This window comes from Pteropus alecto, unplaced genomic scaffold (genome assembly GCF_000325575.1).
Source record: "Pteropus alecto unplaced genomic scaffold, ASM32557v1 scaffold246, whole genome shotgun sequence".
In the NCBI taxonomy this organism is placed as follows: domain Eukaryota; kingdom Metazoa; phylum Chordata; class Mammalia; order Chiroptera; family Pteropodidae; genus Pteropus; species Pteropus alecto.
Genome location: NW_006437742.1, coordinates 1,287,167 through 1,293,654, shown reverse-complemented (window position 1 = coordinate 1,293,654; position 6,488 = coordinate 1,287,167).

Genomic DNA, 6,488 nt, shown 5'->3' with positions numbered 1-6,488 from the left:
TCAGGTGGAGTAAGCATGGAAAAGAGCAGAAACACTATACAGAAATCAATCACCCCCTACTGGTGTGGCCCTGGACAGTCATTTAGCCAGTCTGGGCCTCAATTTCCTCATTTGTAAAATGAGGGTTAGCACAGCCCTACCTATATACGTCACAATGTTATTGTGAAGATCAAATAAAAGTCAACTGTGAAGTCCTGTGTACATGTAAGGGATTATCGTAGGATGAACCAGGAAAGAACCCCCAACCCTCAAACTCCTCAGCCACCTGCCTCTGTGTCAAACATTCCCACTATTAACCATGCCTTTGGAGAAAGACGTGGAAAGCTTAGCTCTGAACAAGATGTAAACCGTTGGGAGGAGAAATCATCGACCCATTAGCATTCACTGGCACATTAGCAAGAATTCATTTATCAGATTAGCAGGTAACCCCTCCCCCTCCAGGGCTTTGCAGGGTAAGTGGATTTAAGTACCCTTCCTTCCCTAGAGTCTTTCAAGGGACATTTTTCTGTGTGGTGTTTTACTTCTCAAAAGTTCCAGGTGCATCCTTCTGTAAGTCTGCATACCTGTGAAAAGCACTGGGAAGACCTCGATTCTCCTTTTTTTCCAGGTGGACCTCAGGCACAGAGAGATTAAGTATAGTGTCAATGACCACAGAGAGACCTAACCATGATTGGGAGCCTATCAGAGGCACCAGTCCTCTGCTCACTAGCCCAGGTACATTTCCTATAGTTCATCCAGTTTCTTCTTTCCAAATTTCACCCCATTTTCACCCCCACCCAAACAGAGGTGCATAAGGGCTAGAAGGCCAGCTCTTGGCAGCCATATCTCAAGCACAAGCCTGGAATCCCTCATGGGAAATAGCTATACCGGTGGCAAAAGCGGCAATAGCAGCAGCAAGCACTTGGCATCTGACAGGCTCTGTCAGCATCAATTTAAATTGGTGTTTTGCTTCCTAACTCCAGGAGGGCAAACATGCCTAAGATGCCAGCAGGAGGGAGGAAAGGAAGGCATACAAGGAAGCAATGGGCCATTCCCCAGAGTCTGTCAATTCAGTCCCACTCCAAGGTTTTCCAGAGCCACTGGTCCTCTCTCCACAGGGCTCCCTCTGCATGAGGGAGGTGGGTGAGGAGGAGGCAGCAGTACAGAAGCTCTCTAGAGAGAGATGAAAGAAGGAAAGGAAGGAAGGAAGGAAGGAAGGAAGGAAGGAAGGAAGGAAGGAAGGAAGGAAGGAAGGAAGGAAGGAAGGGAAGCTCCAGACCAAAGGCTGGGCAATGCAAAGCTGTTGGAGAGGCCGTCTTATTCCTGGCCCTCAGTGGCCCCTCTTTTGGCCCTGGTCCCCACTCCTCTCCTAAAGCCCGCTTGAGCTGTGTGCTTTGATGCAGGCTTCACACAGGGGGCTTGTTAAATAGAGTTCTGAGGTCTGAGGTGGGGTCCAGTAATCAGCCTTTACACAGCTGATTCTGATGCAGCAGGGTCAAGGCCCACAGCTGAGGAAACACAGCACTAGAGCTCCTTCACCCCACCCCACGGAAAAATTCCTGGTCAGTGTCTCATCCCCTCACAGCTCTGCCCTCCAAGAGGTGACAGGCGATCTGATAAATTTATTCAGGCAAGTGCATTAATGGGTGCTAATGACTTAATGTGCTGTTCATTTCAGATAACATGTGCAATTTACCGGGACCTTCTGGAGACTAGGCCTTAACCCAAAGGAGAATTTCTGACCCACACAGCTGAGGGTGGGGTGGGTGAATCTGAGTAAGGGGAAGGTCTATATCACAAGTAGGCTGCTGAAGCTCTCTGGGACCTAGGGGTGAGGTTGGTTCTGCCTTGAGTCCTGCTGGGGAACCCCAGCCTGACAAGAAAACAAGCTCACCACACACACCACCACACACCGACACTCCAAACTATTCTAGTCATTCATTTGCTCACCACTGTCTTTAATAGAGGTAGTGGGCTAAAAGCAAGCAGGTTCTGGATTAATTCATTCACTCAGCGCTTCTCAAATGGGAGTCTCTATACCTCTTATTGAGTACCTAGAGCTATAGGATAAACATGGGGCATCTTTTTGGAAATCAAACACTAGTGTACTATGGAGTAGAATGTGAAATTTCACATATGGTTTTTAAACAAAATGTGAAACTTTGAAGAAATTTGACACTTTTGGCCACTTTGGCCTTTACCTCCAGTCTCACTTTATTCTGTTGTTAGGGATTCTGTGTGTGTGTGTGTGTGTGTGTGTGTGTGCGCGTGCGTGCGTTTAAAGGTTGAGAAGCGCTGTCAATTACCATCTGTGTTTACTTAAGCATAGATTAGTTTATGGGATTAACTAGACTAGGACAAGGGAGGGATATATTTTGATGGAGGACAGAGACTGCATTCAGGAAACACCCAGAGCCTAAGAGGCTGTCTAGGGATGCACAAAGAGCATCTAGGATGAAAGAGGCTTATTGAGGGGAGGTAGGTGTGTAGGATGCCCAAAGGAATTCTTGTTAAACCAATATGTATTAGGTAAGTAGATGAACAGAAACTGGGAAGACTAGGGAACCAGCAACACCAAAGAGACCTGGGTTTTTTCAATGCAAATAATGTTTCTCTGACCTCAAGCTCCAGAGAAGAGCCAAGAACTGAGTGACCCCATTTTGGTCACAGGGCACCACTATAGGATGACCTCCAGTTCTGACCTAGGGATCCCCCTTGCCATGACTGGGCACTTCCCCAGCAAGTTGCATCTGCCTGTTTGCGGTGGGGGAGAGGAATATAGACAGGGAAGCCAGGAGCTAGCTGGGACCCATAAAACTAGCAAGCAGTAGGACAACCGTGTTTGACAGTACGGGTATCAGCCAGCCAAGGCTCAGGAAAGGGTTGGCTGGCAGTTTGCAGCTCAGGAGCTCAGAGTTGCTCCTTACAATGTCTTCCAGCCCATACCAAGCAGGCAAACTTAGCTAGCACACAAAGGACCACTAAAAAAACCTCTTAACATAATTGTCCAGCCTTTTGTCTTCCTTCCTCTTAGTGACAAATCTTTTAACATGGCCCTTTCCTTCTCCATTTTTCTCTGGTGTTCTCTCAGTCATCCAGCTTTCCTGCTAGCTCCAAGTTTCCCCAGTAGCTCAGGAGCGTCTCTCTCCCTTTTTCTCTACCCACTCTGTCCCAAACACCAGGGCCTTAATTGATCCCAGATGTTTTAGGATGGGTGAATGTCTTGCCAAAAGGCAAGGTGGAAAATAAAGGGCTGGGGGCTGAATATTTATAAAATGGGTTTTCTCCTTAATCTTTCTGATTATGCCACCCTTCCTTCCACCATCCCAGGGAGGTCTTCTTGCTGCTTTAGGCAGATGAACTTCATACTCTGGCTATCGATGACACCCTGCTCTTCACCCTGGGTGCTAATGGGTAGATGGGTTGCCGCAGCAGAGGCAAGCAGCTTAGTATGTCTCTGGAAAAAACTAGCAGCCTGTCTCTATTGTATAATCCCAGGTGAAGGCTTGGAGTCATACAGTCTTTTTGGAGACACTATAACTGCTGTAGTCAAATTGGCATGGGCTCAAGTCTTGAATTAGGCCCTACTAGCTATGCAACCTTGTGGAGATTACTTAAGCCTTCATTTTTCTCTGAGCTGTTGTTTTCCTTTAAAATAGTCATATTAATAGTACCTAATCTCAGGTTTATTGTGAGGATTAAATGCGATAATGCATGCAAAATACTAGCATAGTGACTGGCCCATAAGAAGTACTCAATAAAAGTTAGCAATTATAATTATTATTACTATTAATTGTCATTACGTGGATAGAATCTAGCTTCCGCTAGTTACTGCGATGTGAGCCTTGGCTTCCTCCTCTGTAAAATAAGGATGATGATGTTCCCTAAGTAAGAGGGTTGTGGTGATCATGAAATAAGTTAATGCATGTAAATCTCTCAGGGCCAGCTGGAGGTCCTACCAAGGGAGTAGAACTAATTATATTCCCTGGGATGAAGAATCATTTCTTTTCCTAGGAGTGTTTACAGAGCCCTCGGATCACAGTGAGCGATGGGTCGATAAATGATAGGCAGTATTACTATTATTACTGGAAGCCAAGAGAATTTCTGTCCATTTATCCCTAGGTTCTCAGTGGTGAGTAGTTAAGTAGTGACTGCAGTCCAGGATGCCATGAGGCTGGGCTGCCTCTCTCCACTCTTAGTGTGTGGGGGAGGAAAATAGTGCCACTTATTAGCTTCATCTCAGTGTATTGATTTCAATAGGAAATAAACTTCTGGCTGGACGATCTTCATTTGTCTTCCAATTGTCATGAGATTTGAAGAGACTGAACTCTTACCCCAAGGGGATGTTTCTCCCCAAATTTGGGTGTGACTGGATCAAAGGTCTCGGTTTTACACACAAGTGTTAATTTTGCTACATTTTGGCACAAGGCTAAGAATGTTGAAGAACTTTCTCTGTACCCTGCCTCCTGCTCTCCCACCTCCCTCGTATCTGTTGAGCACGGCTTGTCAAAAAAAATCCTACTTATGTGATTCTCTGGTGATGGGGGAAGTTCTCCCTTTGGAAATGAAATCAGCCATGTACATTCAGGCTTGAGAACTCACTTTGACCAAGAGCCAGAAACAATGCAAATACTACATCACTTCAGATTGGAATGCAGCAGCTTATGAACAAAATCAGAAGCCTTTTAGTAAATGACAAGGAGGCATATTGGTCTTGAGAAAGAATGACAGCTACCATTTACTGAGACCTTTTGCATCCATTATCTTATTTAATACTCTCAATAACTCTAGGAGGTAGGTTTTGCCATCGTGTCCATCCCACAATTAAGGCTCAGAGAGATTAAGTGACCTACCTTAAGTCGCACTTCTAATAAGAAGCAGATTCCAAAATCTACTATTCTTAATCACTATTCTAAACTGGGCAGTGCCTCACTGGTCACCTAGGGGCCTTCGCACGTGCATTTGTCCAATGACAAATACTCTCTTCTCCTTTACTCTCTTCTCCTTTACTACTTCTTCCGTTTACCACACAGCAGATTGACTGGAGCCCAGGCATATGCTTCCAGTGAGCCCAGCAAGCAGCAAAAGATGGCTAATCAGAGTCATAAAATAAATTTGTTTTAATTATTAACCCATTAAGTTTTATTGTAAGAACTTATACAAACCAACTCGTTGATATCTGTTATTAATATTAATAAGGAACGAAGTAAGGATCAGGGAACTCTGGAAGAGATCCCCACACCTGAGATACCACCCCAATGAAACCAGCCAGGGACTGTCTGGCTGCAAATAGCATTCTTCACACTGGATGGCTGGTTCCCCACAACTTCTCCAATCCCTGTAGACAGTAGGCTGACTTTTCCCTGCTTCTCTTCACCTCTCTTTTGGAAGGATTAGAAATCAAGTTTGAGTCACTTCTCTGGCTAGACTTCTTTTTTTTTTTCTTTTTTCTTTCTTTCTTTCTTTTTTTTGGGGGGGAGGTACTAGCTCAGCATGTCTGAGAGCCCACGTGTGACTCTGTGTGTGTCCCCATGTGTGTGCTCCTCAGAGCATCTTTCTGTGTGTTGGTCTGCCTAGGCATTTGCCAAAACTTCTGTGTTTCTCTCCTGGTGTGTCTTTACTTTCACTTACCATCCATTTGTAATATTTCCATCAGCTTGTTTTCCCAGCCTAGACTACCCACATCTGGATGCAGGGAATTTCCATTCTTTTCTTCACAGGAAGAAATGCCAAGAAGGAAGCAAAAAGTCTATTCAGTGGATGGATGGCCAAATCTGCTAGTCAGCTACTCCACTGCTGAGCCCAGCTACAGGAAGCCACAGAGCTCTGCACCAGGAGCTCTGTATCATGGAAATTCCATGCTGCTTACAAGACCATCCTCTGGCCCCACAACTGCCCCTCAGTAACCCTCCAGCATCTTCTGAAGCTTTACCCAAATGCTTAAATAGAACTGGAGGTGAGGAAAAGATTTCAACTAGAATAGGTCCTCTTTTCCCAACAACTTTCCTTCCAGAGTCCAGGCATGCAGGAGAATTGAGGAGGGTTCACTTTTTGCCTTAGAACTGCTGAGGCCCAAATGTGCCAATGTTAGCTATCTCTCCGAAGTGCCTCTGGCACTCAGAAATTCACTACGCATTTGGCATCACTAGAGGCTGTTCTACTCCATCGCTTCCTTCTGCTTTTCTCTTCCCTGACATCACCTTGGCCCTCCCAGACCCACTGCCCAGCTTCCCTGTCCCTCTGGGTCCCCACTGAGGCCGCCCTATGGGAAAGAGGAGGAAAGACCTTTCTTCTTGGTCCCCAAACTTCTCCAAAGGGGTCTAGAGTCAGCTGGGAGCCCAAGAACCTTTCTTGAATATAGGCTGCTACATGTTTAGTATTCACAGCCTGTCTCTAAAAAAAAATGTCCTGTGATCATTCATCAGGCACTGTACTGTGTGCCTAACTACGCTCTTCTGGGTGTGTGTGTATGTGTGTGTGTGTGTGTGTGTGTGTATGTGTGTGTGTGT